Raw genomic sequence first — 10,842 nt, 5'->3', positions numbered from 1 at the left:
CCATGTCTAGTCTTCCTCCTATCTAAAAAAATTTTTTTTATTGGTGTGCGTCTTCCTTTCTGTAAATCTACCAAAGAATAAAATAAAATAAAATAAAATAAGGGTTAAGGGGTTCCCTCAGGACGGTGGGGGCACTTGCCCCTTTTCTGACAGGAAATTATGTGCGGGAGAGCGGGGGACAAAAAAAGGGGGTGATTGTGGAAGGTCAGTTGCGGGGGGGGGGGAATGAGAGAGGCCGGAGGACAGAAGGGGAGCCCAAAGGGCTGTCTTGTCGAGCATTTGGCTTCCAACAGTGGCCAGCTGGCAGTCTAGAAGGGTGTCGCGTCACCACCGGCGCTCGAATTTTTGTTGTCCTGCAACCGGTATCCTGAGCTGCACTGTGCCTGGATATGGAGGTTCCACCTGGCTAGCATAATTTAGGAACCATTGACAGAACTATCCTCCATTATTGACATGTGTAATCCCATTTTAAAGCTGCCCAAGCTAGTGGCAGTCACCACATCTTGTGGCAGCGAGTTCCACACACCAGGGGCGTGCAAGGGGGGCGGGGGGTGGGCCGCCCCGGTTTCCATAATGGAGGGGGTGACAAATTATCAAGGAACTTTTTTTTTGAATTTTTTTTTGGAATTTTTTTTTTGAAAATGCCTGCTCCGAAGGTCTTATCTTACTATACTAGGGATTATATAGCTATATATGAAATTTCATGCATATCGGTTAATATCTTGACCCTCCTCCACCAAAATAGCTGTTCACTTGGCTGTTTTCCTATGTCGTGAAGGCTGAAATTTCAGTTCAGTGGAGCACTTACTGTTCCCAACCCTAACCCTGTGGAAAGCCATCTAATGGACTTTAATTTGATTTTGAGATGTTTTTAGGAGGTAATTTAATTATTGTTTGATTTTATACCAATGTTATGTATCTGATGTTAGCCACCCTGAGCCCGATTTCAGCCGGGGAGGGTGGGATATAAATAAAAGTTTATTATTATTGTTACTTGTTATTATTCCTTTGTAAGAAAATATGAAATAACATACAGTGGTGCCCCGCTAGACGAATGCCTCGCTAGACGAAAAACTCGCTGGACGAAGGCATTCGTCTAGCGGGAGACTGCCCCACAAGACGAAAAAGTCTATGGGGCTGCCTTGCAAGACGAATTTTTTCGGGGTTTTTTCCCCCGTCTAGTGAAAACCGCGGTTTACATTGCCGCTTCGCTGGACGAAAAAACCACTTGATTAAAAGATTCGTAGAACGAATTATTTCCGTCTAGCTGGGCACCACTGTAAAACCATTTTTGCAGGGGGGGAACCAAGGGGGGTGACAAGAAATTTTCTGCGCCGGGCACCACCTGACCTTACTACGCCTCTGGGGGGGGGTGACATTTTTTTTCCTTTTGCCCCCGGGTACCAATTTACTTTGCTACGCCCCTGGCCAACTGCCCTCCTTGTGGAGAGATGTCGGTTTTTGCTTGCAACCCGATGACTGAATAAAAAGGACTATAAAATCTAAAATGCTTGTCAATTCTTGTCTGTGAAGTTACCGAAGGGGGTGGTGGTGGGAACGACCCACCACGCCTGACACACCGCGGCTTCTCCCGGATGGCATCATTCAGCCGGCAAACGGCGTTTCAACAAACCGGCCGCCTTCCCACCATGTTGCAAAGAGGAGGATGCTATGTGGTACTGTATAGGAGCTTTATTGACATGTGTCAGCCCTCTGACACCTCTCAGAGGTGCAGGCCACCCATCTCACCCTCCTTGCCCAGGCAAACAACCCTTGAAGTAAGCCCGGGCAAAAGCAGGTTGCGTGTGTGGACATTGTCGCCCTTCCCCGGGAGGGACTCCCCTCGGGATCAGTTGTGCTTCCCTGGAGAGCACCACTCTGGGTCAAAGAAGTGCTGGGCCAGCCACTCCCTCGTCCTCTTGGCTTTGCAGCAGGGACACGCTTCCTCTGGCATCCAGGGGACGCGCCTGGGGCTCCTCTGCCGCACCACCATTTTCCTCCCTTTCGTGCTGGAGGCGCTGCCGTCGGTGTCGCCCGTCTGGCTGCCTTTCCACGAGGACACCTGCGATGCCGAGGTGCCCATGGAGTCGCTGTCACAGAAGGTTTGCTGGCTGAGCCTGGAGGGCCGCTCCTTCGTCTCCTTCCTGGGAGGAGGAGAGCTGGGGGACGCCTGGACCTCCGTGACGTCTCTTTCACACTCTCCTGTAAACAGCTTCCTTAGGCACCCCAGGATACCACACCTGCTGTCTTGACACCTCTCGGTGGGGTCCTGGCAACCTAGCAGGCATCAGGTGAGAGAGAAAGAGACACGGGGGGGTTATTTTTGCGGCGGAGAAATAGCAAGGCTGCCATCCGCTTTAACCTTAGCTCGGTGGTTCTCAAAGAGCATCGCAACCACGCTGCCATGCCCTCCAACGTATCTCCAATGAAAAGAGGGGACATCCTATTCCATGCCCTCCACCATTTCTCTGGTGAAAACAGGGACAACTCATGAGGGGGGGCCTTACGAGATCAAATCAGAAACCGGGACAGCTTCTGTAATTCTGGAAAATCGGGACACATAATAATAATAATAATAATAATAATAATAATAATAATAATAATAATAATAATAATAATAATGTTTGATGGACTACTGTGTTTTAATATTTTGTTGGAAGCCGCCCAGAGTGGCTGGGAAAAATCCAGCCATATGACCAGGAAGGAAAGAAAAATCTGCACTAATCTATTGGAAATATAATCTGTCCCCCACCTAATAACAGTTAATGAATCACCTGTTTAATTAGGGTTGCCATACATCTGGAATTTCCCAAATATCTGGCAGCAGTTTCTGGGTGCAAATTAAGGGGAAGTGATCTACTTATTGGGTTGACGGAAGTTGTTGAGCTTTATTTGGGGAGGATAGACCAGGATCGATCAGGGATATTGCGATCGACCGGTTGGAGATCCCTAAAATAACTCAAAAACACCGAACAACTTTGACCTAAACTAAAAAAAAGTTCTAGAATTTTGGCAAAAAAAAAATTAAAAACAAATCGGAACAGCTTCGCCAAAAAAAGTTCAACAGCTTTTCTGTCTGGATATGGCAATCCTAGTTTAATCCAATCTAATCCACCTATTAAATAGATCACTGTTTTTGTACTTAATCCCTTGCCTATTATAAACTCCCTGGGTGACAGTGGAGAGCGACTTTCTCTCAGTCATTGCCTCACAACTTGATCTATTCTTATTTAGTATGTTTCTTAAAATTTACACACCACTTGATGGTAAAAAAACACACACCCTCAAAGCAGTTTACAAAAGAACAAAGCAACAATGGGTTAAAAGAATTATTTTGAACATTCAAAATAGGATTCTGTGATTCCGGGATGTCCTGCTTAAAATGGGACAGTTGGGTATGTGGCAGTCGTCTCCCCCAAAGCAAACAGCAGGTTATTTTTAAACTTCCAGTTACTCCTTGACTTTTGCTTAATAATAAATGCTTTTTTTAAAGCAAATAAATTAAATTTTACCTTTTGTATATCTAACCTTCTTGCATGGCTGAATTCCATCACTACATTTCGGGACAATCTGTTCTCGGAAAATATGGGAAAGAATTCCATTTAGAACCCAATACATATGATTCATAATTCCTGCTAAATTTACATGCACACTAACCCATTTGTAGCACAAATACGCGGCTTTTCTCAATCTGGAATCCTTCGTGCTTGTCCTCAATGTTCTGCTTTCAGTCTAGAATCATTCCAGATCCTACCATTCCCAAAGGATTAGGCTTTGCATCTCAACCACCCCCTTACCTAGCCCCCTCGCAGCTTGCTCCAATCCCAAATCCCTTTTAAAGGAAGGTGGGAGATGCTTCAGGAAGCGGTTCGGCATCGTGCTGGAGTCATAACAAACAATAGTGCCTTAAGGTTGCTGCAAACAGTAGCTTTCTGAAGGGAAAGGTACCATTCCCAGCAGGGGCGTACCCAGGATCAAAACTGGGGGGGGGGGCAAGCCATGGTCGTTCAGGTTGTGACATTTCAGCACGGAAAGGCGAATGAAACCAAAATTTTAGAAAAATTATATATAATTATAGCAGTGCTTTATTACGGTAGTTATTACAATTATTTTCTTGAATTTTTTTTTAAAAAATATTCTAGTTACATGTCTTATACCAGGGGTGGCCAACTCCCAAGAGACTGTGATCTACTTTCAGCAGTGATCTACCCCCGTTTTTGGGGGTTCAGCTCAAAGTTGTTGACCTTTTTTGGGGATGAAGAATGCCCCGTTTTTTAGGGGTTCCGTTCGTTTTTAGATTACTGACCATATTATGTAAACAGCAAACAAAAACAGCTTCAGAAAACAGAAAAACTTTTCCCCTCAAACAGAAAGCCCCCAAATGGCTGAAAAACTCAGTTTCCTAGGATCCTCAGCCTTCGCAACTCACCATGCAAGGGAACTGTTTCCAAAGCTCCTTTGCAACGATCAGCCAGCGCAACACACACACACACACACACACACACACACACACACACACACAGTGGCCGGCTGCCGGTCAGCAGAGCTCAATTGTTATTTAGATTTTGGGAGGGGGAGAAAGACCAGTAGTTGAGCTTTTTAGGAGAGCTTTTTTTTTCCTTTTAGGCTACCGATAACCATTTAATTATTATTATTATTTGCTTCTGGGGGAGCAGGTGCCCCCTCCTGCCCCCCCTTGGGTACACCCATGATTCCCAGGAATCTTTGGGATAAGGCATCTCCCATTCTTCAGCCTGGTCACTGAAGTCCAGCGCCGAGGGCCTTCTGGCAGTTCCCTCACTGTGAGAAGTGAAGTTACAGGGAACCAGGCAGAGGGCCTTCTCGGTGGTGGCACCCGCCCTGTGGAACGCCCTCCTTCCAGATATCAAGGAGATAAAGAACTACACAACTTTTAGAAGACATCTGAAGGCAGCTCTGTATCGGGAGGTTTTTAAATGTTTGACGTTTTTATATGTGGTGGAAGCTGCCCAGAGTGGCCAGATGTGCGGAGTGTAAAAAATAAAATTATGATGATGATTATTATGTGCTATATATGTGAAATGAACAGATGCTTTGAATGTTCGGTTTCATATGCTGGCTGTTACGGTGGTAATCGTTTGCTGTCGCTGGATCTGCTCTCCGCATGTGTTGGTAAGTGTGTGCATGTGTTTCGGAATTATGTTTCCATTGTTCGTGCCAGCGTTCGCCAACCTGAGGCCCTCCAGATATTTTGGGGTACAGCTCCCATCAGACTCGGCCAGCTTTAATTATTAGCTGATTTGGAGTCTGTTGAAGCTGTTTTTGTGTGGAAGGGAAGCCAGGAGGACATGGTAGTACTTTGCAAAATTACGCACAGTGTCCACATTGCGCATAAGGCAGAGAGGGGACCCAAGGGCCACATTCCTCTTGAAGGGCCACATTCTGGTTGTGGGCAGAGCCCGGGGGCAAAGCAAGCTGAGCAATGGCTGCGACATTTACCTTTTTACCCTGGCCTCCGTTTCAACCACACAAACATCAGAGGCTTCCAGTCATTCTCTGTGCAGGCAAGCAAAAGGCACAATAACACTTCAAGGATATGTTTCAGCCGAACGACAGCACTTGAGGGGTGCGCAAGTAAGGGATGTGGCGGGGCGGGGGGAGTCCCAAAGGGCAGACGGAGAGACCTGGAGGGCCGCATGCCTTCCCCAGGCCTGAAATTCCCCACCATAGTGTGTGGCAGGGGCGTAGCAAGGTAAATTGGTACCCGGGGGCAAAAAAAAATTTGTCACCCCCCCCCCAGTGGCGTAGGAAGGTCAGGTGGTACCTGGTGTGGAAAATTTCTTGTCAACCCCCCCATTGACACCCCCCACAAAAATGGTTTTACGTTATTTCATATTTTCTTACAAAGGAATAATAACAAGTAATAATAATAAAAAAACTTTTATTTATATCCCGCCCTCCCCGGCCGAAGTCGGGCTCAGGGCGGCTAACATCAGATACATAACATTGGTATAAAATCAAACAATAATTAAATTACCTCCTAAAAACATCTCAAAATCAAATTAAAGTCCATTAGATGGCTTTCCACAGGGTTAGGGTTGGGAACAGTAAGTGCTCCATTGGACTGAAATTTCAGCCTTCACGACATAGGAAAACAGCCAAGTGAACAGCTATTTTGGTGGAGGAGGGTCAAGATATTAACCGATATGGATGAAATTTCATATATAGCTATATAATCCCTAGTATAGTAAGATAAGACCTTCGGAGCAGGCATTTAAAAAAATTTTTTTAAAAAAAATTCAAAATAAAATGTTCCTTGATAATTTGTCACCCCCTCCATTATGGAAACCGGGGCAGCCCGCCCCCCGCCCCCCCTTGCTACGCCCCTGGTGTGTGGAACTCGCTGCCACAAGATGTGGTGACTGCCACTAGCTTGGGCAGCTTTAAAATGGGATTACACATGTCAATAATGGAGGATAGTTCTGTCAATGGTTCCTAAATTATGCTAGCCAGGTGGAACCTCCATATCCAGGCACAGTGCAGCTCAGGATACCGGTTGCAGGACAACAAAAATTCAAGCGCCGGTGGTGACGCGACACCCTTCTAGAGAGCCAGCTGGCCACTGTTGGAAGCCAAATGCTCGACAAGACAGCCCTTTGGGCTCCCCTTCTGTCCTCTGGCCGCACACAAGAGGAAAACAGCTGGTAAAAAAAAAACTATTACCCAGTCTGCACCAATGTACAAGATCCTTATAGCAGCCACAGCCAGGCAGTAGTAAATCAGGATTTCTCCCAGAGCCCAGCAGATGTCGTCTTCCTCCGGCACCTCCTCCTCGCACTCGTATTCCTCCAGGGAGCCGGTGTCCACGGGGTCTTTGGTACGTGAATAAATCCACCACAGAAAGGGGAAAGGGAATGCCATGCACCGCGAGGGGCCAAAATGTCAGGTGAGGAAGTGAGGAGGCTGAAGAGGCAAGCAGCAGCAGCAGCAGCGACAACATGGTACCCTGGCAACTGATTGTTGACAAGGGTTTGCCTCACAAGCCGTGGGCCAGGACCCAACAGAACCTTTTTCTCGCATCATTCTCGGAACCGTGGCGATAGGAAATGGAAGAAGGGCGGCCGCTGCCCAGAACAACTCTCGTTTGGATAATAATAATAATAATAATAATAATAATAATAATAATAATAATAATATATTATTTCTCTTGGTGCGCCAATTTCTCTTGGAGCGCCATCGAGAACGCTTGCTTGCTCGTCTGTCGCATTTTATTACGACGCACACAAATCTACCAAACCATTCCACGTATTGAATTCTATATTGGTAGTCCAATCAAAAGGAGAGCAATGCAAAAAGTCAAACAAAGAAGCCACAAACAGAAAACTCATTCAAGTTAGTACAACAGGACAATTTCAGTCTTTAAATGTCTTTAGCCAGGCTCCTGTAGATAGTGATGAAAATAGGTCCAGTCAGATGATACGCACAGGTGTTAATAGATGAAAGCAAGTCCAATCAGATGGAATATTGAAGATGTGACGCACAAAAATTAGACAGGGTGCCGGCGTTTGTCCCCTGTTTCGCCCATGGACAATTTTGGGCTTCTTCAGTAAATTCTTTCCCAGGATTTACTGTATAGTCCAGTGTTTTTCAACCACTGTTCCACGGCACACTAGTGTGCCGCGAGATGTTGCCTGGTGTGCCGTGGGAAAAATTGTGTTTATTTGATTCCTATTCAAGAGAATTACTTTATATATAGTCAATATAGGCACAGAATTAATTTTTTTAACATTTTCTAATGGTGGTGTGCCTCGTGATTTTTTTCATAAAACAAGTGTGCCCTTGCCCAAAAAAGGTTGAAAAACACTGGTATAGTCATACATACAAATTTACATGTTACATCTCATCTAAACTAGAACATCTAGTCTTCTTCTTCATCAAAATATTCTTTCTCAAAGATTTGGTACATTTGCACACTTTCAACTTCATATGCTAAGTTCTTTCTTGGCTTAAGCATTTATTTATTAAGCACACATTCTACTCATGTAAAAACACACTGATTCCCGGACTGTCCACGGGCCGGATTTAGAAGGCGATTGGGCTGCATCCGGCCCCCGGGCCTTAGTTTGGGGACCCCTGGGCTAGAGGTACCTCGTGGTCCAGTCCAATTCTACAATTCTGTGATGCTATGATTCTGCAACATCTGGGGGGCCACAGGTCTGCCTTCCCCTTCAACTCCATTTACAGTCCCTGGCACCTCTTTGTAGCTGCACGGACAGGGTGCCGGGCGGCGGGGCTCCCCTTGGGGAGCGGCGGGAGGGGCCTCCGCTTGTCACCCCCCCTCCCCTGGCACCCGGGGTGTACCGCCCCCACCGTCCCCCCTAGCGACGCCCCTGGAGTACTGTACCCCAAAACATTTTTAAGGGGGGGAACACTGTTCAAAGGTCTCTGTGATCTCCAGAACACCCTAGACCAGTGGTTCTCCAAGGGAGTGGAGCACCACCCTGGGTTGGCAGGAGAGGATGGCAAGTGTGGAACGAAGATTCGAGGACAATCAAAAGAAACAGTTAAACATTTCAAGTGTAGCATGGTATAGTAGTGTATCAAAATAATGTTCCTTTTATTTTCAGAATATGAATAGGTATATTTTCAAAAGGAGAGCAAGAGCATCGGTGATACTGAGTTTGTATGCATATTTAAGGCGTGTTTATTGGGCTTATCCAGGAGGACGATGAATCTGTGTATAGGAGGGAAGTAGACCATCTTGTTTCGTGGTGCACCAAAAATAATTTGGTACTAAATACCCAAAAGACAGTAGAAATGGTAATTGATTTCAGAAGGCACTCTTCCGTTCTGCCACCACTTTCCATTCTTGGTAACATGGTTGTAGTAGTAGAGTCCTTTAAGTTCCTGGGCTCTATAATTTCTTATAACTTAAATTGGTCAAGCAACATCAATAGTATTATTAAAAAGGTCCACCAGAGGCTGTATTTCCTGCGTCAACTAAGGAAATTTAAATTGTCCCAGGAAGTGTTGATCCAATTCTACAGAGGCATCATTGAAACTGTTCTCTGTAATTCTATAACAGCTTGGTACGGTACAGCCTCCAAGAGAGACAAGAAAAGGCTCCAACGAGCTGTAAGAATTGCAGAAAGGGTAATTGGTGTTAGCTTGCCTTCAATAGAGACAATTTATGCTACCCGAGTTAGGAAGAGAGCAGAGAGAATTGTAGCAGATCCTTTACATCCCGGTCATCATCTGCTTGATTTACTTCCATCTGGACGTCGCTACAGGACTTCATATACAAAATCGGCCAGGCACAAGAATAGTTTTTTCCCTTGTGCCATTAAATTGTTAAATTCATAGTTGTATAGCTTAAGGGGAGGTAAAATATGGGTGGGGTTTCTGTTGTGTCGTGGGTTCTGGTAGCAAGAAGTCCAGCAACACGTCTTCGTGAAAACAGCTCTTTATTGTAGGGATTAGACAAGACTGGGGAATAGGGGGTAGGGAAAGCTCTATTTATAGACACAATGGGACTGAGGGAAAAGATACATTTTAGCGGGAACCAATAATATTCAAACTTTCCGGCGGGACCCAATCAGGCTGTGGATTGTGATTGTACACTTCAAATTGACCAATAACCATACTTTACCCTGCTGCCAGAATATCTTATTTAATACACAACAGTTTCTTTGCTTCTTTGTATTGTGAGAGGAACAGTGTCTGTATGTTTACATTGCAATGTAGCCGAAACAAATTCCAAGTATGTTGGAAAATGTACTTGGCCAATAATAAATTATTCCTATTCCTATAATCTTATTTTGGGAATGCTTCGTGTTCTAATGGAGCTGCCTTGTTTTTTATAAAGTAGTTGCGTTCTGTGTTGCAAATCAAGCACTGCTAGGAGTTGTTTCTTTTTGTTTTCTAATGTCTTTCTGAACAGTAAGGTGAACAAAAGTGCTTCATTTTTTTTTTAAATGATTCTTTCAGCTGTTCCCATTTTTATCTGTAAACCGCCTTGGGTCCTTATCAGGGAAACAAGCGGGGTATAAATATGTGAAATAATATAATGAGAGGCGTATAGAGAGAACTTTGCTCTGCGTCATCTGTTTCTCCCGCCAAAACCTGAAAGGGACCGGCCGGCTTCATAGAGGGAGGGGAGGGGGCACGTTGTGACGAGATGGGGGCGGGGGGGAAAAACAGATGCGACCCAATCGGAGCCGAGCGCGAGAGCAACCTCCAACCGTCGCCTTCGCCCTTCCGTCGCCCCGGCGACAGCTCCCGCCTCCGTCGTCTTCTCCCTCCTCCAATTGGCGCGAGCCAATCCCCTTCTGCTGTCGTCAGAGGGTTGTTCTTTTTTAAAAAAGGAGCCTGCTCGTTGCGCATGCGCGCTTTAAAAAACGAAGCAGCTCGTGGAGCCGCCGGGGTGAGTGAGGGGAGACGAGCGCGGGGAATCTGAGGGAGGCGAGGCGGTTGGTCTGCCTTTGAATTGGGGGTGGGTGAGTGAGTGGTGCGCATGTGCTCCCTGTGGCCCCGTCCCCCTGTTTACCGTTGGGCCCCAGAGGCGGGGACGGATAGCCCTGGGGCCCTAGAGGCTGCGGGACTCCAACTCCCATGAGCCTCAGCCAGCACGGCCAGTAGCCAGGCATGACGGGAGTTGTAGTCGAGCAGCGCCTGGAGGGCCGCAGGTTGCCCCTGCCCTAGGGGGAGCGCGTGGGGCTCCCCATTTCTCGCTGCCCGGGTCGCAGCCGGTGTCAGGAATCAGGATCAGTCCCTGGCACCTCTTTGTAGCTGGACCAGGAAGTGTGGGCCCGGCTGGCCCCCTGGCATTACTGTATGAGGCAGCTTGGGCTAATAAGGCTTAGG

This window comes from Lacerta agilis, chromosome 10, assembly GCF_009819535.1.
Source record: "Lacerta agilis isolate rLacAgi1 chromosome 10, rLacAgi1.pri, whole genome shotgun sequence".
Classification (NCBI taxonomy): domain Eukaryota; kingdom Metazoa; phylum Chordata; class Lepidosauria; order Squamata; family Lacertidae; genus Lacerta; species Lacerta agilis.
This window is presented reverse-complemented; position numbering follows the sequence as displayed.